We start from the raw sequence: 23847 nt of genomic DNA, 5'->3' as shown, positions 1-23847 counted from the left end.
TGTGTGTGTTGGTTATTATTTATCTGCTTATGCACAGAGCATCACTCCTGCTGGGCTGTAATCTTAGACTATTGTGGCTTCTTTCTTCCTCTTGCATTTGACAAAAGACCTTTGCAGTTGCTGCAGTTTCGGCAATTGAATGTTTTGAAGGGCATCATAAACACAGCTAATCCCCTGCCGAGAAAAGCAGCTGGCCATCCCTGTAAACAGCTTTTGTTGGACCCAAGACTCAGGCATCTGTGCAAAACAGAGGGTACAGAGAAAGAATATTAACATGTATGAGTTGTTTGTTAGGTCATTGGACTGAAATGCTAAATACTGCAATTAAGTAATATTAAGTACTTATAACTCCAGCCCTAGTCAGCCACCACTCAATAAATGCACCACTTGTCTTTCATGTCAAGCATGACAAAACGAAAGCATTTGTGGATTATGTTAATTATAAAGGGGCTGCCATGCCCCTTTCTGCAGCCTACCCATCAGTTTGGTGGCCTTAGAAACCAACTGGCAGCAGAACATACAAACAAACCTACCTGGTGGGAAGTGAGCTTTAGCCCACACTCTTGAAGTCACTATGCAGAGTCCCATAGGCATTACCTCATCACTGTGAGTCCAACTGCTCAACAGAGCTAGAACTTGGCAGAGGAGTAAGGCACGGGAGCAGAGGTTGCGCAAGTTGTTACCCAAGTCTCTCTGTTTTTGGGAAAAGGCTACAACTTGGGTGTCCTTAAGAATGAAAGGCCAAATGAAAAAATGATAAGGGGATCCTAGTGAGAATTTTTGTCAAATGTTGGTAGGACCAGTGGAAGCTGGTGACCATAGGGGCTGGTAGAGCAGAAGCCAGAGAGGCCAACAGTAGATGAAGCCAGAGTCAATGATAGGAAGAGCTTTAGCCCCCCCCCCCATCTTTGTTGAGTTGTAGAAGCATTCCCACACTCTACATTCTCCTCATATGTACAGTAGTACCTCAGGTTAAGAACTTAATTCGTTCTGGAGGTCTGTTCATAACCTGAAACTGTTCTTAACGTGAAGCACCACTTTAGCTAATGGGGCCTCCCGCTGCTGCTGCGCCGCTGCTGCGTAATTCTGTTCTCATCCTGAAGCAAAGTTCTTAACCCAAGGTACTATTTCTGGGTTAGCGGAGTCTGTAACCTGAAGCATCTGGATCCTGAAGCGTCTGTAACCTGAGGTACCACTGTATATGCATGGTGCCGGGGAATATATGAATAGAATCATACCAGGAAATGGCAGGAGAGAGCTGAAGAGTCCTCATGGCTTGCGAGGAGACCCTCCCTGGAGCCTGAAGAGGATGCCAGTGAGGGCAATGGAAGCCCCGAAGAGACCAGAGGCACAGTGGGGCTTTGCTTAGGCTGCTTGGCCTCCCTGCCTAACAGCTGACTCATGGGGTAGTGCAGCAGCAGCAGCCACTTTCCTGCACATCCTGCAGCCTCCAGCTGGCCCCAGAGCTTCAGTTCTAGTTGAAGAGAGAGTTGTGTGGTTAGAGAGCAGGAGAGCAGGGGGAAAGAGGCATTCAGAGGCTTCTTAGAGGGCGCTCCCCATTTTGCATTATTTCACTTATGCACACAGGGGGCTGGAACCTAAGTGGGGGTGCCTGTACAAGGGCAACATTGAAACCAAGTGGGGGGAAGCTAGCAGCCAGTGCCACGCCACGGGCTGGTTTTAAGTAAGAAGGCTGGCAGATGTGAACTTACTGAAAGATGACTGAGGTTGGTGTGGCACTGTCCCATTCCCCTTAATAGATTAGCCTCCACTGAGCAGAACCCTGTCCTAAAGCCAGCTTAAGGGAGGGAACTTAACTCAAAAGTGGAGTGAGTACTTCTATGAAATTTGGGGACACTCTCATAAGAACACATGATTGTCTTTCACTAACATGCTTGAGTTTATTGTCATCAACAAGTAGAATATGAACTGTTGAGTTTCTTTTCTGAGTTTATACTGTCAGTTTGATTTATAATCTCATTTACTCACATATGGAATTTAAAGTTCATGTATTGCATGGTCATGCAAAGGATCATTAGTTTTGCATCTAAACTCAAGTAAATACATCTAGAACGACTACATAGTACTTGTCCTTTTTTTACCCCTGCCTCTGGTTCACTCTCCTTCCTCTGTTGTTTCCATTGTTTCCATTTAGATTATAAGCTCTTTGGGGTGTAGACCTGCCCTCTCTACGCAGAGCATGAACAATTGGTTGTCTTTTATAGCAATATCATGTCCCTCCAATCCCCTCTTTGAAAGAATGAGTGGTCTCCAGTTAAACAATAATGGCCAAAGTCTGGAGGGAAAAAATTGTTAAGTGGTTGGCCTTGAATGGAGCAGATGCAAAATGTCTTAAATACCAAACACAAAACTTCACCTGAGCTTTGAAGTTGAAGTTCTCCCAATTTCCAACCACCAGAACACTGAAATTGTTGCAGCTTTTGGAATGCAACCTTAAAATAAACAAACACATAAATTAATAAAGCTGTCACTGATTTGAAAAGAACTGGGAATCTTTCTATTGAGGTAATAACCTGCTGATCATGCCGCAGAAGACAAGGGGAAGGACTGGGTCACTATAACCATCATTTGCCAATATCCAGCTAAGAAGACTGGTGTGTACAAAGCCCTCCATGCCCCTTTCTTGTTAAACTCCTTATATCTGCTGGTAGGTCTGGAAACAGAAGTTGTTCACTGGGTGGGTAGAGACTCTAAGGGTAGTCAATGTGATGCCATCCAGATGTTTGTTCCCATTATCCTATCTATTGGTCATGCTGATTGGAGCTGGTGATATCAGTTGTCCACAACAACTGGAGGGCACCATGTTGATTACATTTGGTGCAGACAAAACAGAGCTACATGGACCAATAATCTGATTCAGCATATGCTACGATGCTGCCAAGCCGTTCTGGATTGCTTTCAGGGGGATGCTCACTGAAATTCATGTCAATATCCACATTCAAAGTGCATATCCTGATCCACATTCTGGCCGAGCTGGTTGAATTCATATGGGTTTTTTTTGAAAAGTTACTATGGATGGATGGGAAGAGTATTTTCCTATCTTTGGAAAGAAAGAAAAATAAGTACATTGAAAATGACATTTTTTTCCAGCTTTTCTAGAATATAAATAGCTAATGATGGAGGCAAGGACTGAGAGCATCAACCTGGTTAAGCAAAGTAGCCCAGCCTTTTGGGGCATTTCAGACTTTAATCTGTAATATTTGTAGCTTGGCAGAAGCTATATTTATTATAGAACTGGAATAAGCTTAAATATTTGAATTTGTTCCCCTTTCCTTGCTGCATACTCAGCCCTTCTTCTTAGCTGCTTGGCCACTTTTCCCTTATCAGAGGATTGTAGTAGGTTTATTATTTAGATTCCCTTGCCTTCTTTTCTGCCTTAAGTCACCCAATGAAGTGCATGCATAAAACAAACAAAGGAGAATGTATTTCTCTGAGACCCTGAAGGGAATGAACAAAATCAGCATTTAAATGGGAGATATTTAGAGGGCTTTAAAATAAAAGGGAAAGCCTTGGTTCCATAAAATGGTAATGTGCACCTAAAATAACATATTTACACATATTTAAATATCCACCTGTATTTAAGGAATAACTCTCTTCTAATAGCATTAGCCTCAATGGGAGACTCAGGTGCAGCAAATTGTATAACATTTGTATTAGTTCCTGTAATTGAAAACGCCAAGTGCTTGCATTCATTTACAGAATCCTTTGGCCTTATGCAGTGCTAGAGTGAGCAGCTATTCTAAGGCATGCCATTTCTTCCCCCTTATGTTTATTTGAAAGTCCTTGCTAAGATAGAGTTATGTAGAAATTAAATGTCATTTGATTCCCTCCCCACACCTGCCTTTTGGTGGAAACCACTTTTAGGAAAATTGGATAAGTTGCCCTACTTTCCATTATAAATGGGACTGACTTGTGTGACAGAAAAGTTTGTTTTTGCTGGGCATGTTGGGTCAACAAGTGCTTTCTTTTTCTCTTCCCCTGACAGCAAACAATTAATGAAAGGCAGCTTATGATTGGCCAGGGTTCCAGGAAGGGGAGTTGAAAAGGAGAGGATTTTGAGAGACAGTTTGTAGGTTGGGCCAGAGTTTGGGTGAATAGGTTGGGAGATAGAGAGCGAGAGGAGAGAGAGTTGGTTCTGGGTAGAAACATCCACTTTGAGCAGACTTCCTCAACCTCGGCCCTCCAGATATTTTGAGACTACAATTCCCGGCATCCCTGACCACTGGTCCTGCTAGCTAGGGATCATGGGAGTTGTAGGCCTAAAACATCTGGAGGGCCGAGGTTGAGAAAGCCTGACTTTGAGGAATATGTCACAAGCTAGAGAAAGGAGACTCTGAGCTTAGTGTGAAGGACAGTGTGGTGACCTGTAAGAGTAATTAGGCCAGGAATTAACTGGGAGGCTGAGGCTGAGCCAGGAGAAGTAGAAGCTATGAGGATACCGTCTACTTAGGACTCATTCCAGTCAGGAGGGAGAGATTCTTCTACAAAAAGAGAAGACTCCCAAACCAGTTAAGAGGGGTGTGGAGATCCCTTGGGTCTGTTACTTGGAGTACCTCAGGAGTAGGGTTGTCAAAGGGGTGTGTAACAGGGTGTGTGACAGGAAGTACCACCTTGTTTAAGAACCAGAGTATTAAGCAGCAACAGCTGTGCAACAACTGAGAAAGAACTGAAGTAAATTACATTATAATCTCAAGTATTGTATGTTTTACTCACTTTGTGTCATAAACTTCCTTTATTTAATAAAATCATTCTTGTTTATTTGATCAAATCCTGCCCGAGACTCCAAATTCCCTCACACAAGTCCTCCACAAGATAATCTGGGGTAGTTTGTAGGAATTTGTGGAACTGGTTTCTCAGTGGTGGGTGCACTATATTTAGGTGAGAACGGACCCAACGGCACTGGGAGAAAAGTGCTGTTGCGCAGTCGCAGCTTGCTAGAGAGAAGTGTATGCAACTGTTTCATAAAATCTGCAAAAATGTTCCACCTTATGCAGACAGCCCAGTTCATGGATGATAATCCTGTTAGAATCAAATGTGAATGAGCCATTGGTCCAAGTCTAGAAAACAGAAATAGAATTAGGACCACTTCATACTTTGCAGTATGCGATGGAAACAAAAAGTTGCTGAGCTTTTTTGGGCAAATGAGTTTTTGAGCTATTATTAATGAAATTCATCAAAATCTACACTTTTGACATGGGTTGTTCAGATTTCCTCCAACATTCGAGCAATTTCTGTCCGGACACTGTTTCCGATGGCCGAAAACTGGCTATGTCCAGGAAATTCTGGACATGTAACAACCCTATTGTAAGCCCCTTCAGAAGGGCAAGCAGGGCAAGGCCATTTATATTCACCAGACTCACACAAATCAAATCATGTGATCCGCCAGCTTCTACCTCATATGCTAGCTAATGCAAAGTGCCAAAAAAGGACACCACGTAACATACAGGTTATGTTCTGGCCTCCAAGTGCATAGCTGAAATCGCATAAAGTGGGGGCCATCCTCTAAAAAGCCTCCAAATGTCCGTTTTTTCCTGCTCTCCAGCTTTCTCTTCCACTGTCTCCCCAATCCGGACCAAAATATCTGGAGTTGAAGCTCTGGGGCCAGCTGGAGGATGCATGGAAAAGCAGCAGCAGCTGCTGTGCTACCCTGTGCACCAGCTGTTAGGCAGGGAGGCTGAGCTGCCTAAACAAAGCCCCACTGTGCCTCGGTTCTCTTCAGGGCTTCCTTTGCCCTCTCTGATGTCCTCTTGAGGCTCTCCTGCTCTCTCCCACCATTTCTGGATTTGAATCCAATTATTTATTTCTTGGCGCTGCACGTATACATGGTTGCGTGTGAGTTGATAGCGCATAAGGGCGGGGATGCCTATACTACAGAAAACTGATGTTTCCAAGGTAAATAGCTGTCAGGTTTTTGTCTTTGTGGCATTTCAATTTTAATCGCAATGAAGAAATTGATGTTTTCGTATTATTAATCTATTCTGCATATGACAGTTTCAGTCAAAATGGACCAGAGTTTAGAATTGGCTTTGGCCTACTATTTAAAACGATCAAAACATTGCAAATTACCAAGTCTCCCTCCCTCTCTCTCTCTCTCTCTCTCTCTCTCTCTCTCTGTGTGTGTGTGTGTGTGTGTTGAAATAATGCAGCTGCCTGGTAGAACCTACTATCAGAAAACCTCTCCCACTAATCAATCCTTGTTTCCCTCTTGGTAACTCCTGAGAGACCTCCAAGTAAATAAAGCTCTTTAATTAGTTATGTCCTCCTCCACTGCAGTATGGGAATCAATGGCCCCAGCTCAGTCATTGTCAATGGTTTCTTCTTCTGCCTGCCTGCAGCGACTGTACCTTAAGGGCAAAGAGGAGGCACTCAGCAGCAGCAGCAGCTGTTTACAGGCCACAAAGGGGCTGATTTGAAAGAATGTGCACTGCCTTGATTTCTTACCTCACCTTGAGGACAGGGTGACATGTGTGTGTATGCATACGCGTTTTTATAGTTTCAGCGGAGGTGAAAGAAGTCAGCCCTGTAAAAGAGATTGCTCAAAACTGCTTCTGTAAAGGCTAGGAGGACACCTTTCATGAGAGCTGAAAGAGCTTTAAAAAAATTCTTTCTTTGATTGCTTTGGGGAAATTGGCACCAATTTAAATTGGTTAAATCTTTCACAATTTGAAACCACTCTTATGGCCCTTATTCTGATAAGAAATTTATCCTGGCAGAGGTTTATCAGTGTTGATAACGGTTTCTGCGGCTACAGGGAAATGTTGATACAGCACGAGCATCTCTCATCTTGACATTTACTTTTTTTTGCCAAATAGAAGGGAATATTGCATGTTGGAAGTGTTTTACTGTAGCAGATTGTCTGCAAATACTATATGCCACAGTTTGAAAGCATGTCTTTGATGGTGTGTCTGCACACTTTTCATTATTCATTGCATTTTGGTGCACTGAGAAGCCAAACTTCCACCCTTCAACCTGCCTGAAATTCCGGGAAGCCACTGCCAGCCAGTGTTGACAGCATTGCTTCCTCTGATTGTTTAGCAAGAACAATTGAGTGGCTAAGCATCCTTACCAACTTTGCTGCCTTATTTTGATGGCACTGTGATCTGTATGCAGCATATTCCTAGTATATTGGAAAATGCTACAGTGCCAAGCTAACAAGTAGATTTCCTATGCTTTAAAATAAACTGTGTTGTGTGTACAACTTTAATTATATGTTTTATTTGTGCAGATGGGAATAGAGCCAAAGCAAGGGTTTTTATTTGTTCAGTTATTTATTGGCTGATTAAAATTACCAAGGTTGTAATTTATATGCCTTATTAAAGCTCATATTTGGGCATGTTAGAGAAAAACAAATACTCCCCTATTCTTTCCCTGTTTTCATTTTCTGCTTAATGGCTTTGCACCTGGCTTATTTTTAATTTCCTTTTACATTAGGAGTGTTGGTCTCTCTCCCCTTTACATTAATCAGTGGCTGGAAAGAAGTGTGAAATTCCTGTGCAAAAGTGCCTTAATGCAACTATTCCTGCCAGTCCTCTAAAAATGACTAAGCTCTTTGTGGTTTGGCATGAATCTACCTTTAAAAAAGCAAACCCAAAAAATAAAACCCAAGAAGGCAAGCATACCAAACCAATGTGTTCTAAATTGGAATTTGTGAAAAAGGAGACAGACTAGAGCCTTGGACCCAGGATGATCTGATAGGTAAAGGGTTACTACCCCACAATGACTTGGATCTAGTTTTCTAAGGTAGCATGGGGATAAAACACAAATAACTGTTATTTAAATTGTATACTATGTATTTCCTCCTACATAGTCTTTTTTTCCAGAGCTGTAACCTCTAGGTGTGAATTTGTGTTTCTATTTGTTTTCTCTTTTTATATTGTCTTAATTTGTTGGGTGTTATATATGTAAATACGGGACACGGGTGGTGCTGTGGTCTAAACCACAGAGCCTAGGGCTTGCTGATCAGAAGGTCAGCGGTTCGAATCCCTGCAGTGGGGTGAGCTTCCGTTGCTCGGTCCCTGCTACTGCCAACCTAGCAGTTCGAAAGCACGTCAAAGTGCAAGTAGATAAATAGGTACCATTCTGGCAGAAAGGTAAATGGCGTTTCTGTGCGCTGCTCTGGTTTGCCAGAAGCGGCTTAGTCATGCTGGCCACATGACCCGGAAGCTGTACGCCGGCTCCCTCGGCCAATAAAGCGAGATGAGCACCGCAGCCCCAGAGTCGGCCACGACTGGACCTAATGGTCAGGGGTCCCTTTACCTTTCTTTATATATGTAAATATAAACATTATATATGAATGAGAGAGAGACTGAGATCAGGAGTTAATGTTCAGGCTGGGCTTCAGAAGATCAAATGCCTGAGAAATTATAAAATATAATTGGTGCAATACTTTAGCATAACAATTTAGTATAGTGCACAGTGTTTATTTAGAACGCGATTCTTAAGAGTCCCTATAGAGTCAGGTAGTTTTGTCAGCATCACTAGGAGAAAAGCACAGTCTAGTGTTAAGCAAAAACTATAGCATTATGCAAAAGTATACACCCCACCTCCCCAAAAAATGAACACAGCCCTTCATGGAATGACACTTTTCAGTCCTGTGCTGAGGCTCATGTAGAACACAGTTTTCATAATATTCTGGACTCCCTGAATAGGCCTCAGAAACTGAGTGTGGTATTTGCATGGTGGTAATGGAGGTGAACATGAATATGTTGTGATGGAGAGGAAGACCTTAAGTCTGGAGTTACTCAACTGCCAGAAGGAATCAAGAACCAAATAATCAGGGGCAGTCCATCCCATTCAGCCACCTAAGGTGAAACAGGGATTACTGCCTCCTGCCACCATGCTGCTCGGCCCCACCCACCATACTGCCTCCTGCCACCATGCTGCTCGGCTGCCAACTCCCACCATCACTACTTCCACCACCAGAATGCCCTGGCTCTCACTGAATTCGGCAAGAGTCAGGACATTCCACAAAACATTGCTGCTTGGCTTCTCCACCCAACGGCTCAAAGACAAGTGGCAACACAGTATGCCAGAATGCCTCCCTAGTGGCAGTGAGAGGGGAGTGTTCTGACGGCAGTAATAATAGTGCCAGACCTTCCATGGAGGCAATTTGAGAGAGCAAGAGTGGGCAGTGAGGGCAGCCACAGAGATGCCTGACATAAGAGGGGTCAAACCAAAAGAAAGAATAGCAGCCTCATATCCTTCCTTCCTTCCTTCCTTCCTTCCTTCCTTCCTTCCTTCCTTCCTTCCTTCCTTCCTTCCTTCCCCTTCTCCTTCTCCTTCTCCTTCTCCTTCTCCTTCTCTTCTTTCCCAAAAACCTCTTTTTCTCTTATTTCCTACAATTCAATGGAGTGGAGACAAGCGAGGACAAATTTTCCCTTCTGCATACATTGCTAGGTACAAAACTGCAGGTGCCACAAATGTATTGTGGTCTTACCTGCAACCACCATGCATGTCACCTGGTTGCACCTGCCGCCACAGCTAAGTAGGAACCACAAGGAAAGGCACTAGTGTACCAAGCAAAATTTCTGTGATAAGATGAAAGGATTGTAAATGAAATATGAGGGAAGAGAAAGCCCAAAGGTGTGAGATTTGGGCTACTGTGTGTGAAAATGTGTAGGAAATTGATCCTTAGCAAACAGATAACTATTACTGAGCTGTCTTTCCTATTGTTCTGTAAACACACTGCTCTGGAATCAGACAGGTAAGCAGTTTTACGTCTTATATTTGTAGGGAACATGCAAAACGGGAAGATCATGAGTCAAATCACTAACTACTTACATCTACATAAATTCCACATACTTTTATGACATCCTGACAATTTATACCAATTTTCTCCCTCTCTAAAACATAGGGTTCTGTTATGTTATTATAGAAAATAAAGCTTGATTCCTGGTCATTATGAAAGGCTGGACTCCTGGAGCTTTTTTCTCCCTTAGGACCTTGATCTTACAGGTCTTGATTTGGGGGAAGGCGAGAGAATTGAGAAAGGAAAATAGTGAGATTTAGGCAAGAGTCTTTATTTTTTTGTGTGAATGTTCCTATGCAGAAAATTGCACAACAATAGTGCTGGATGTAATTGCAGAGGAGTGTTTTGCAACTGTACAGATTAGGTTGATTTCGGTGTGCTTTTATGTGTGCCTTCAGTTCTGTCACTGACACCCCTGCAAGGAAAGTCAGGGCAGCAAATATAAGAGAGTGCTAGGAGCAATCCAGCTAATGGGAAATTCACTGAGTAAAATGTTCTTCTTTTGAAGTATGCTGACATCTCAGATTCTCCCACCCTCCCTCCCTCCCACCCTCCCTCTCCTCTCCTTTAATCCAAATTTGTTTATCCACCAACATAAACAGGTGCTTGGGGAAAGGTTTTGCCATTTGCTTAACCTCCTCCCACCAAAGCTGTGATTTCAGCACAGATTTGCAAAGTGCCTGCTGAGCTGCCTTTGTTTGTGTTATCTGTTCCTCTGCACACACCCCTTTCATTGCATTGCCCAGCCCAGCCCTCCCTCTTTTTCTTTCTTTCCACTTAATTTCTGCTTAGATATGTAGTGTGCTTCTCAGCTTCTTAGTCCTCAATTCCAACTGAAAAGAATTCTAAGTCTGTGTAGCTGCATTTACTCATCCCTTCCCAGTATTCATTTCCTCTTCCTCTTTTTTCCCACCCCGCTCACCACACACAATCAAAATAGAGATTGTAAGCTCCTTGAGGTTGGGCCGTGTTATCTGCTTAGGTTATGTACTCTGTTCCCTGACAGTCTTCTGAAAATAGGGATAATGCACCATCATTTATCACATACTAGTCCAATGATGCAAAAAATTAACTAACTTCGTCCTGCAGTCATTTTTTTTAACTCAAAATTGGAGAGTGTTCTGGCTGTTGATGCCTTTTGGGTGTAAATTTCCACTTGTTTACTAATCCCGCTGTCCAGTTGACTTCAGTAGGACTTAGGATAATTACTGTAATGACAAACCCCAGAACTTGGGATCGCCTCCAAACCTGTGCCAAAGGAACAGCTAATGGCACAACTAGACCCTTAAGGAAAGTAATTGGGAAGAGAAAGATTGGGAAGGGGTAGACAGCCCTTAAATTGGACTTGCTGGACTGAGAACACATATCTAGGGCCAATTTGCCAGGGCTTGCCAAAGCAGATTTCAGCACAGGGCAGTGTCAGTGCACAAGTAGCTCAGTACAGGCTTGATAGCATCCCTGCTTTACTAACTGTCTCTGGTTTGGCCCTTGCGCTGGTCTCCTGGAGAGTGCTGAGTGGTCATGGATAAGGCTTAAATCTCCTTAGCTTTATCAATGCAACATCATACTGTGATTTAGGATTATTCTCCAGACATGCATGCTTTGTTTCCCCTTGTAAAAATCATCCTTCACATGAAAACATTATTACAGAGGATGAGAAGGCCATTAATACTGATTAGAAGAAGCAACGGCATTTCCTTCAACATAATTAAAGTTGCAGGCTGAGCTCTACCATGTCAAAGACTGTAGGACACTTTACTAGGATTTGTCATTGGTATAAAATATGTTGAGGGAGAGCAACGGAGGAGCAGCTGGTGAAAGTTTGTGGGCTGATATCTAGGCTAACGCAGAAGGCTGTATCTCAGCCTTCACCAAGGCTTTTGGTTGCCAGCAGTATTCCACCAAAGTTGCAGAGTCTACGGAAGAGATTGCATTGTCCTGGTACAGATGAGAACTATGGGGAGAGAGGCCTTTTGTAAATTGTTGTCCCTTGTCCCTGATGTGGATGGTGGGTCAAGTCAGCTCCGTGATAGCTTTGGTTGTGCTGGGTCAGTTCCTTCATGGGATCACCCTCCACGTTAACCCAAGGAGACAGGTCTGAGGATGAAAGCTCACTCTTGGCAATTCTCCTTATAAACCTGCCTGAAACTACTCCCAGCCACCCCTCCATTCTCAAGCTTCCCTGTACCACATTCCTTCTGAGATCCAGGTATTTCCACGGTTTCTACAACATCTTCTTGACTGTTCCCTACAACAGTCTCCTCCCTCTGCAACAATTCATTTCCTAGAGTGGCCGCAGAGCCAATGGATGGAGTGAACATGTTGCTCCTGGAAACTCACCCTGTGCCCTTTTAAAAACTGGAAATGAATGTTAAAAGTCCCTTTCCATGTGGTTTTATTATTATTTAGGATACACTGTTGGCTGGAGGTACTGAGTATTAGCTCTTCCTTTATTTCACATCTCTTAAAGTGTGCTAGCATCTTGTGCTTAAAAGTAACAGAGCCTTAACTTTATAGCCATGTAATTGATGGTGATAGCAAACAAATAAAAAAAGCTATTCTGGGTTGATTTGGTGCAGTCCTTCAAGGGGCTGAATCTTCCAAGTGTTGCAGGCTACAACCCTAAACCTGCTTGCTAGGGAGTAAGTGCCAGCAGGACTTAGTTCTGAATAAACATACATTGGATTCTGCTGCTAGTATATTTCAATAGATTTGTTGTGCATTGCATGAATGTAAACTAGGCAACCTCAGTTGTGAGAAAGAGTCAAATAGAAAATTCTGAATAGTAACCAGCAGCCACCAAGAGATTTTTCATAGGGCTGCTTACAACCCCCAGAACAAAACACATCATTGTGGGACGTGTGGCAAAAAAATGATAAAAATAAATGGAGTATTTGTTTAGGAAATGAAAACACAGCAGTAAAAGATGCTGAGAAGCTATTTAGTGCCGCACATTACTTCTTCATCACTTGATTATTTTAGTTTCATTTCTATTTACATACCCAGTTGATTCTTTTGCATCTGGATTGTGCACAATTCTTTCAATAATGTACGGTTCAGTGGCTATAATTACAGGATTGTTAAAGTTCACATTTTACTATTCATCTTGTTATCTCCAGTAATGGAAGGTTAGAATAAATGCACATAATTACACGGTTGGTCCTAAATTATTTTTTATATTGCTCTCACCGGGACACACTTGAAAAGCAAAATTTATTCTCAGTGATTTCCCTCCCCACCCCCACCCCTCACAGTGGTAATATACTTGCAGTGAAAAAAACCAGCCTCCCTTTTCTGCTTGCCAGAGTTCAGGTAAATAAAGCATCTGCAGTATATGCGGCACATCTACTTTAGAAAAAACACACGCAACTGCCCAAGTTCTTTGATAAGAACAAACTGCTGGCATGTTCTCTGATCGATGCTGCATTGAAAAATGTGTGGAGTGAGGGGTACATGCCGTCTCCTCTCAACTGTACCCAAGGATGCATCCTGCATACTTTGCCTAATGGGTCTTAGCAGGACTCACTGAAAATTTGCCTTCTCTGTGTAGTTCCTGTTCATCTGTATAGCCCTGCCCTGAGTTGTGTTTTGAGGTCATACTAGAATCAGGGTAGCCAATGGGATGCCCTACAGATGTTATGGGCTCTATCTCCCATCGGCCCTAACAAGCATGACCAATTGTCAGGGATTGGTCAGTGTGGTTGCTTCTGTACCAGAATGTGATGGATCTTGTGGAACTGTCCTATATAGGAATTTTTGTTTGTTTGTTTGTTTAAAGCTAGCTTATTGATTCATCATGTCCAGAATTGCTCCTGTGCTGAATGCACTGAACACAGCGGGCAGGGGGAGGTAATCAAGATAGACATGACCCAGTTTTGTTCCCTCCGAACATTTACTAAATGTTTGCAGATGGCTATTGTTTTCCCAGTAGTGATGTATGGAAGTGAGAGCTGGACCATAAAGAAGGCTGATCGCCGAAGAATTGATGCTTTTGAATTATGGTGCTGGAGGAGACTCTTGAGAGTCCCATGGACTGCAAGAAGATCAAACCTCTCCATACTGAAGGAAATCAACCCTGAGTGCTCACTGGAAGGACAGATTGTGAAGCTGAGGCTCCAGTACTTTGGCCACCTCATGAGAAGAGAAGACTCCCTGGAGAAGACCCTGATGTTGGGAAAGATGGAGGGCACAAGGAGAAGGGGACGGCAGAGGACGAGATGGTTGGATAGTGTTTTCGAGGTTACCAGCATGAGTTTGAGCAAACTGCGGGAGGCAGTGGAGGACAGAGGTGCCTGGCGTTCTCTGGTCCATGGGGTCACGAAGAGTCGGACACGACTAAACGACTAAACAACAACAACAATTGTTTGCTTTGGTTGGGTGCAGTTTTCAAGGATTTGGACAGAAGACCTTTTAATGTCCCCTTGCTGGAGACATTTTAAACAAAAGATAGGTGGGAATCTCTGAGGCTATTGATATAAATATAAATAAATAATGGAGGAAAATGGGGGGCTGTATTTTATGGATGCAGTGCTGCCATGTCAAAGTGTCTTCTTCACAATGTCTGTTAAAAAAAGTATCCATAGTCTTTGAGTTCTCTGCCATTTGTGTGTTGTATTAGAACACTCATAAAGGACTTGCAACACAATTAAAACATAACACAATGCAGTGGAAGCATTAATTATACTTAAATAAAGTTAAAGCAGTCAGAAATCTACAGATCGGATTTTGAAAAGTTGGGAAAATTGCACCTATGACCCAGGACTGAGGCCATCCAGAGTCTACACTTTAGGATCAACTGCTCCCATAAGAAACATACTTTGCTTTGACCCAATAATAAGTGAAATTTGGTGAAGTTGCATAATGCTCCTTGGCCAAATAGCACAACCAGTAGTGTTGTTATTTCCTCCTTTTGTTGGGAGATTCAAGACAGAAAAAAGAAATAACTTCTTCACACAGTGCAATAGTTAAACAATAAAATTTACTCACACAAGAAGTAGGGATGACCACCAACTTGAATGGTTTTAAAAGAGGACTAGACAAATTTGTGGAGGAGAAGGTCGTCAATGGCTACTAGCTACAGTGGCTATGTTCTACAATATGCCTCTGCATACCAGTTGCTGGAATTGTTAGTGGGCAGAGAGCTGATGCACTCATTACCCTGTTTTGAGGCTTCGGGTTGGCTACTGTGAGAACAGGCTACTGGAATAGATGGGCCATTGGCCTGATCCAGCAGGCTCTTCTGATGTTCTTAAAAAGAAATGAAGAACATATGATAAATAAGATAAGATAGAAGAGATAAGCGCATATTTTTCATCTACCCCAGTGATGAAAATTGCTTCTGCGAGGCCACAGCTGTCTCGGTAGAGGGCCAGGTCACACATGTTCTCCATGTAAATACTTCCCTAGAACAGATTGCATAGAAAACAGTCTAAATGTCTGAAACAGCTTTTTTGTGGAAATTTGAACACTCCATCTGTTGCTCCATTCTGGTCTCCCTGTTTTCATTGGCTAAATCTGCAGTGGGACTAGTTGATCAATGCAGCAAGATTATTCAGGCAATGGCGGTTGCTCAAGAGGTAAACTGGTTTCAACATAAAGGCATTTTATGGGTGTAAGCCATATGGGTCATCTACCCTCCCCAAAGGAAAAGCTTATTACTTATCATTAGAAAGGCGGGGGGGGGGGAGAGATCCTGAATAATGGAGAGCTCAAGCTGTACTGCTTACAGGAGGAGGAAAGGAATGCACAAGAGCAGGAAAAATAAGCAACACCAACTGTGCATGTGTGTGTGGGTTTTATTGTATAACCACAGAGCTTGCAAGCATAGTGACTGAGATGCTGCTTGGGGATGCTTGTGTGCTACACAGTAGCTGCAATGGAATGATAGGGCTGTTACATACCGTTGAAGATGTAATTAGCACAACTCGGCTCTGCCTGCTTTTCAGAACCGTTGGGATGTATGTTGAATGAATGGCTGCGCAAGAGAGATGAATGGTTTATAAGAATTAGGAGTAGCCTGACCCAGAGGATGATCTTGTTTGACAGAGAAAGAAAATCCTTGCAAGAAGCTGTGGCTCCCACCCATGCCTCTGTAACACACTGCATCTGGCTTTGCTGTTTTCACTGGTTTCAATGAATCTGGCACCACACAAGTGGATATATTATACCCACAGCCCAGTAAGGACAAGTTGAGCATATGAAGCTGCCTTATTCCAAGTCAAACCATTGGTCCACCCAACCCACCATTGCCTGTTCTCAGTAATATCAGCTCTTCAGGGTGAGATCCTTTTAATTAGATATAACAAGGATGGGACTTAGGGCTATCTGCATACAAGAACATAAGAAGAACCTGCTGCATCAGGCCAATGACCCATCTAGTCCAGCATCCTGTTCTTGCAGTGGCCTATCAGATGCCCCAAAGGGAAATCAGCACACAGGATTTCGAGCACAAGTGCACCTCCTTCCTCTGATTTCCAGCAATTGGTATTCAAAAACATTGCTGCTTCTACCTGAAGGGGTAGATAACAGACGTCATGGGTAATAGCCTTTGATAGTTCTCTAATCCACCAGAGGGCATGCTGCCTCCAGACTGTAGCCACTCCTCATGAAATGCCATATGAAGCTGTTGTCCACCAAACCAGACCATCAGTCCACTGCAAGTTTTTGGGCAGGGAAGGCAGTATTCCCGCTTTCCTACTTGGTTATGTAGGAAATTGAAACTGGGGTGTAGTGTGTACAAGGCATGTGCTCTACATCTGGTTCAGCTGAAATTGCAGCCCCTGCTCGTTCTGGCACTGGAGTTAGCTATGCTCTTCCCTTTCAAATCAGACATCTTGTTTCAGCTCCTAAGTCTCAGATGAAACAGCGCATTGAAAATGCAGCAACAAACACTCTTGTTTGTTGTACCTTGTGCCTACATCTTTTGTCCCTTCCTGACCTCTGTTGATCTTATCTGTCTAATTATCATTCTACATAGGATGTCGCTCCTGTTGTATCCATGGCTTGCACAGTGCTTTTGCTCAATCTAGTTCTCTAAGCCCTTCACTTGACCCCTCCTTTCACAAGCGCCTTGCTTTCTGATTAATGAGGCCTGGGTGGTTATGGTCCTGCAGCGCTTGAGTGGCAGAGTACGGGAGGGAAGAAAAGAAGCAAAAGAAAACTAGCAGAAAGTGTGCTCTGACTTCAAGCCTCGGTCTGTCTGCCAGAAGTCAAGTTGCTACTGAAGAGTCTTGCTCCACAGCTGCCGCATGCGATGCTCTTTCTGTTCCATGTTAAAAGGACACATGGACTTGAGCTTCTCTAGTAGCATACAGACCATATCAGACACATACTACCTTGTAAGATTTCTCCAAGAACCTGGCAGAGGAAAATGAAAGCTTCAGAGCTCTTCAAAGGTAGAAGCATCTGCTTTTACACTTGATTGGATATTAGGAGTGGATTCTGGATTATTTGTTGGTTCTGCTGATACTACCCAGCTTGGTTTTGTACAGTGGTGAACCTAGCTCTTATGATATGTTAGCATCTTTGACTTTTGTTGAAGATAAAAGAGCTTATGTCGTTATGAAGAGTGCCAACTTGGGCTTCCAAAAAACAATGAGCTGTTGGACACAGCCAAGAAACCGTAATTATGAAATGTGATTGCACCTATTATAGGCAAATTCTTTGTTGGCTTTGAGTTCAGGATGCCATTTAACCACCACCAATTATATCAGAGAGACACAAATGGCTTGATTTTGTTGGACAAGAAGGCAGAGTGTGTTGTTTATGTTAAATGTAAATAGTAAATAATATTCTGTGTTTCCAGACAGAGAATAATACAGATAACAGTAGTGTTTCTGTTACTAGTACTACAACGGATCAGGGCACCAAATAGCTGTATCAGGTGTTCCAAAAAATGTAGTGGCAGAAGTCCTATTTTCTAACAAGGTTTCTTCCTTTATTAAGGTGGTGGCATTGTGCTATCAGCTGCCTAGTATTCTTTCCTGCTTTTGACAACACTGGTTTTTAGTGAATGCACACATTGGAACCATTCAGACATTAGGTGGACTTTGCCCTGATGCTAACTTGAGATATCAGCTGGGTTACACTGGCTTAATTTGATTTATGTAAATTTGCTGCTATTCTTTTTTGCTGGTCAAAGTGAATTAAATGAATCAAGCACATTATGGAACAAGGGGTTGTGATCCAAAGCAAACTACTTGTTCTACTGGCAGTTTCCCTAATCCAGACTAAGTGGTTTGAGAACTGTAGATTTAATGAATGGCTTGAAGATGATGACTCAACATACTTTTAGTTTCCCCTTTTATTCTTGACAAAATAGGTACAGCACTTCATAAGCAAAGCATCTATACAGAAAAAAACAACATGATATAATTTTGATTTAATGGACATTAATTGACTGAATAATAATTGTGGTACTGTAAACATTAGGAATAGTGAATATCTACAAGAGAACCACTCATGATCCTAATTGTTTCTTCTGTGATAACAACACACAGGACCTTCAATTTGACCCTTTGGTTAGTGGAGAAGAATAGGAAAACTCAGAGACAGAGGTTTGGTGTGAGCTTATTTGCAGTCCTGCCTGAAAAATCTAAATTGCATTCTTCCCTACTCACCAATTCAAAACTACTCCTTTTCTGTGCACTTCAACTCATGTGGCTGACCTCTTCCTTTAAAGCCTCTTTCAGTATGGCACCAGGCATGAACTTTGTGTGTAGGCTTCTCAGAGCTGCATTCTGCTATCCTTTACGGCATTGAAGATTTATTTTCCTGAGGTTGTCAACACCTCATCTTGCTCATATTAAGTATAACTCTGCAGACACAGTAGTCTCAGAATTACATTTCATTTCTGATACAGGCTAGTCAAGCTTCATTTTTTCCTCCTTCCCAATGAGCAAGCCTTGTATTGTCTGATCAGAGAGCATAATTATATTAACTTAATGCTGAACAAAACCTTCATATACACTTCCGGTTGACTTTCCTCCTCGCAACAGAAGAAATTGAGAGACTGGGCGGGTGGGGTGGGGTGGCGGGGATGTTGGTGTTCATAAAATATGAAACTGAAGCTCTGACAGTGTTGGGTTTCCTGCTGGAACTCAAAATTTAATCAGCTGCAATCTTTTAGAGGTGGCAGAGACATGGCAACTTCTACAATTTAAGGAGCTAACATAGGCCGAGGAGGAGCCCCAGAGTTACAGTGCAAAAATAATTAACTGTTGTTCTCATTTGCATTCGGATGGTACATTCCCATTATTGCAAGCAGTGAGTGAATCACTCCTTACAAGCCCATTTTTACAGCATGTTTGTACCTGGGAGGTCAGGATTCTAATGTATTTTCCTGCATTAGCGTGACAGTTACTTCCATGGTAATAGCCCACGTGCACATCACTGTGCCAGCCTGTGTACAGGATGTCTTTTGCTGAAATCAAAAAAAGGCTACTCTCTCTTGCAGCATCTGAATGAACCTGACAACATTTGTGGGAACCAGCTACAGGATTATAACTTAATAGTTCAGCAATGTCATTTTTTTAAAAATGTCACAGGTGTCAGTTCTGGCACTAACCATTTTCTCTTCTTTAAACTGGGTAAATTTAGTGCTCCCGAAAGTGAAAAGCTGATGACACCCATTAGAGAAAAGTGCTGTGGGGGAAAGTTGGTGCCTAGACCTCCCACGCATGCTGCTCTTCCGACATCTTATTCTTGATCCTGTGGCAGCAGCCCTTTCTCTCATTTACAACAGCTGTGCAAGGTGGGAGGCAATGGCCCTGATCTAGCTACTCTTACTAATTCCAGTTGTAAACAAGGGGAAAGATGTTAATTATAACTCACTTATTCCTCTGGTTTCATTGGGACTTAGGCTGCAGACCTAAACACACCAAGGAATAAGCCCCACATGACGCAGCAAGACTTACATCTGAGTAAATACGTACTATTAGTCATGACTCATCTTAGCAGGATCAGGGCCATTGCCTTCCCCTAGACTACTCAGTGAACTCAACAGTGTGTTTCATACTTGGGCTTCCACTGGCTAAACATCAACTTTTCTGCCTACTGCACCCGGAGGAGAGAAGCTGTGTGTGTCTGATTGTGAAAATAGAAGCTTGCATCACATCTCCCATGTAAGGAAACGCTCATGCGTCTTAAGGCCAAATCTGTGTGTTCCCACGCATTCCAAGAGTAAATGGGAAATTGCAGGAGATCCTGCCCTCTAGTGCTGGTTTATTCATGTCAGTGTATAGTTGTCATGGTTTTTGTGCTGGTAACAACAATGGCACTTTCCTTTCCACAATATGGCTTGGAGACCTTTGCAGCTCCATTATTCCCCCAGCCTTGCATGGCAAATAAACAAGTCAGGAGGCACTATAGTGAAACCCATCACTAACTTGAATCTAAAGCCTCAAAATGGAAAAATATATATATGAAAAAATGAAGAAGTTGTAGTAATGAACCTTTCCTTAAGTTATTGTAGAACAGGAGCATGCTGAGCTCAGAGGTTCTGTTGTTAAGTTATAAAGCACAGGCTTTTTGAAGATCATCACTTGGTTGGAAAGGAAAGCTTCTGGTGCCACCACAGCTCACTGGATTGCATAGTTTTGGCAGGTTTCTGGTGATAAATCTAGTTTTCCCTTTATGTTTTCAGAGCAAAACCAAGTGCTCACATTTCCCCACACAGATACATTTGTGCTTAAAGTGGCTCACAGTAAACAAGCAGTCTACAAGAACAGTAAAAAATCATAACACATAACGGAAGCTGTAATATTACAGCAACATAACAATGTCAGTTCAACACAAGTAGCAACTCATTTTTAAAGAACCATCATCTTAAATATCCTTTGTTAGCTTCTGTTTCTACCACAAATTACTTGTGTTCCTCTACTTTTTGTTCTGTCTCATCTGCATTGTAATTTTGCATACATGAATTCCCCTTTCTATATCTAGATTTTCTTGAAAGGTGAGGGTGATGCTGTTTCCCCCCATTTTTTTAGCAACTTTTAGATCTCTATGGAAATGCATGGCTGCAAGTTGGAGAAGCCACTATCCTAGACAAGACTGTAGAAGTTCACATTTTCTTTTCCATAGCATAGAGAAAAACAGCAGAATTAATTTTCTTATCTTTCTGAGCGATCAGTGAGGCTGGGGTGGGGGTGGATAATGCCTATACTGCTCAACACTTGTCCTTATACACTAATGAAGCCTTGCTGTTCATCAGCTGATAAGACTGGATTGTCACCCAGTGTAATCCATGTCTAGATAAATGTAATATGTTATGGATTTGTTCCTTGCTTAACACTCATTTCCATACCGGTATTTTCATTTAGTCTCTCCCTCGCTCACTTTCTCAGGTTAAGATTGCAAAAATTATACTGGAACTTCATCATGATAATCTAAAATATCTCCCACCTTCAAACTCTGAAAAGTATTGGTAACAGGGATTTGTTTTAGAAATATTGACTTTCCATTGGTGGGGATCGAGTATATAGTCAAATATATCTCCTAAGTTTGTGTGCTGTGAGCATGCTTCTGTAGTCTTATCCAGAGAGCAAGCTGTTGAAAAAGTAGAATGAGAAGGATGTAGGTTTCATATGTTCCTGCCTCAGTTATTTGGATTTTCTGGTTTCAGTGGGCCCATAGAGATGACCAAACTACCATGGTGTGCACACACTCTGTCCAATTCTCTCTCTCTCCCTTCCCCCACACTCCTTCCTCTTCATTTTACCCTCACAGCATGCCTGTGATTTAGTTTAGGCTGAGGAATTGTGACTGGCCCAAGGTCACCCAGTGAACTTCATGCTAAGCAAGGTTTTGAATGCTGGTCTCCAAGGTCCTACACTGCACTGGCTCTCACACTTGTTTAAATGAAGTTCACTGAGTCACCTTGGCCACCCACTATTTCTCTGCCTGACTTACCTCACAAGCTAGTTGTGAGAATACAGTGGAACAGGGTGCAAAGCCACATACGCCACCTTGAACTCATTTAAGCTACAAGTTAATAAGTGCAACTTAGTAAAGAAACCTGTATCCACACCTTGTGCAAGAAGAACAAATGAACTACAAAGTGCCATATTATTTTGGTTTTCCAACAAGCCTTCCAGTATAGTTGACATTGATCCTACTGCCACCTACAGAAGAAAGCAACATTTAATGGATGTGTGGACCAGATACCTGAACTGAACCCGAGTTTAACCAAGTTCATATGCAAAAGCTCCCAGGAGCTATAGAAGAGAGGCTAACATGAATGTTTTAACCACTGAGCTTTGGCCAATTGCTCAATGCAAGCTCCTTACAGAGAAGTGGCCATTAAGTCTGCAGCGGTAGCACCTGCCTTGCAACATGGTAATGTTCTAACCAACCGCAGTCTCATCACTTGAGGGCAGCCAATTAATCCTCTACACAGGTGGGCATCCCACTCACCCTGACAACATTATCATCGCAGGATGAAGTCATTGTCCCCAAGTTCAAACCACGAACACACATAAATCAATCACTGGTGGAAACACACTGTCCATCCTGGAGCTGGCACAGAAAGGCTGACAGTTCAGCAGAAAGAGAGAGAATGTGTGTGTGTGTTTAAGATGAGGATTTCAAATGACTGGAGCCTATATATGGCGAGTGCTGCTGAACCACAAAATGAAAGTATGCCAATCAGCACTTTTGCATTCCTGAAGGTGGAAGTAGAGAAGGCAAACAGCACTTGTGTGAGGACATGTGGTAAATGATTGTAAAATGATCATCTGTAACCTGCCATATTCAGGAAGAGAATTATGTTTTAATAGCAAAGAAGAGGGACACATGACCAACATCTGACTATATCATGATCTTTTATTCAAGTGCTGTTTTATATTTCATTGTAACCTCTTCATTTCCTGAAAGCTTTCTAATTTCTGGCTTCTGTGGGTGGTGGTGGTGGTAGTTTTACTCCATATCCTGATACTCTCTTCATGCTAGGATAGAGAGCCTATAATGTAGCAAGGGGTGTTGTGTTTTCCAGTCAGTTATTCCAGTCAGTAGCTCTAGCATCCCAGGATTCAGATGGTGCTTAGAATCCCAGGATGGAAGATCTGCATTAAAGCAAGACTAGGGTAAAAAAAAGAAAACACAGCTCACCCATTTGCTGTAACTCAAGTCCACTGGAACATTAGCACAGTCACTCATACAGGAGTGGCCCAGGACATTTTTCTGCAGGTTGGTGCCACCTTTCCATTCTATGTATAGAAGTTTGCTAGGTGGGCATCTGGATCTTCTTTCAACACTGGTGCTGGAATAGTGTCTTCCTCTGCACCTGAGGGCAGCAGAATAGTTTAGGAGGTGCAGGGGAGGCACACAAGTCTCTCCTCCAATATCCTTCCACTACTGCCTGCCTACAGGATTCAGCACCTGAGGCAGTTGCCTCACTCTGCCAAAAGGTAGGGCCAGTGCTGTTCCTGTCCACACCCCATACAAGAACCTCACCTCACCTCATATAATCCAAGGCCTTTCAGGCAGGTAGGGGGACACCAAAGCAGCTCCCTGCGCTTATGGCTTCCATTTATTTCTAGAATACTTCTGGGATCAGTGGAAAGTATCTGGTGCTTGGTCCACTTCAGAAATGCATCTCCCCACCTGAAGCTGTGGTTCTGTCAGAGCCGGCTCTGCCATTAGGCAAACTGAGGCAGCTACCTTGCAGGCTCCCTGCCTGCCCTGCTGCCAGTATTGGCTGAAATCGCATGAGATCTCACGAGCATGCAAGATCTTACCCCAATTGGGTGAGCTCTTGCCTGAAATTGCAGCAGGGCAAAAGGAGAAATGCAACTGGTGGTAGCAGGTGTGGCAGTGGCAGAGCAGGGCAGGGAAAAGCAGAATTGCCCATTTCACCTCAAGTGATGAAACAGGAAGCACTGCCCCTGGGTTGCGGTCTCAATCCTGTCTTAGATGGAATCCCAGGCTCTCTCTGTTTGAAGTGTGAGAAGAATGATTTTGTTTCAACCTATGAATGTGCTACTCACTTCACAGAATGTGATGGTGAAGGCATTGGACTTTTGTGCTTGCTTGGCATTGCTGAAGACAATTGTAGCCATCACTCCTTTTTATTTCTTAAT

General features: G+C 42.8%; 1 protein-coding gene and 1 long non-coding RNA gene across 34 annotated transcripts in view; one reads left to right on the top strand and one right to left on the bottom strand.

Moving 5' to 3' along the window:
• NRXN3 (neurexin 3) overlaps positions 1–23847 on the top strand; it is a 1202656-nt gene that overhangs the window by 816110 nt on the left and 362699 nt on the right. The window lies entirely within an intron of this gene.
• LOC310844946 lies at positions 25–22383 on the bottom strand. 2 transcript variants are annotated; one of them, XR_014564393.1, is made up of 3 exons: positions 22272–22383; positions 21798–21891; positions 25–237 (listed from the first exon to the last, which is right to left on the bottom strand). It is a non-coding gene; the product is annotated as an uncharacterized lncRNA (long non-coding RNA). The 2 variants fall into 2 exon arrangements; XR_014564394.1 differs by lacking the exon at positions 21798–21891 and adding an exon at positions 2378–2453 and having other exon boundaries at positions 22272–22322.

This window comes from Podarcis gaigeae, assembly GCF_964106915.1.
Source record: "Podarcis gaigeae genome assembly, chromosome: 1".
Lineage (NCBI taxonomy): Eukaryota > Metazoa > Chordata > Lepidosauria > Squamata > Lacertidae > Podarcis > Podarcis gaigeae.
The sequence above is the reverse complement of the archived record's forward strand: the minus strand, read 5'-3'. Positions and strand labels throughout refer to the sequence as shown.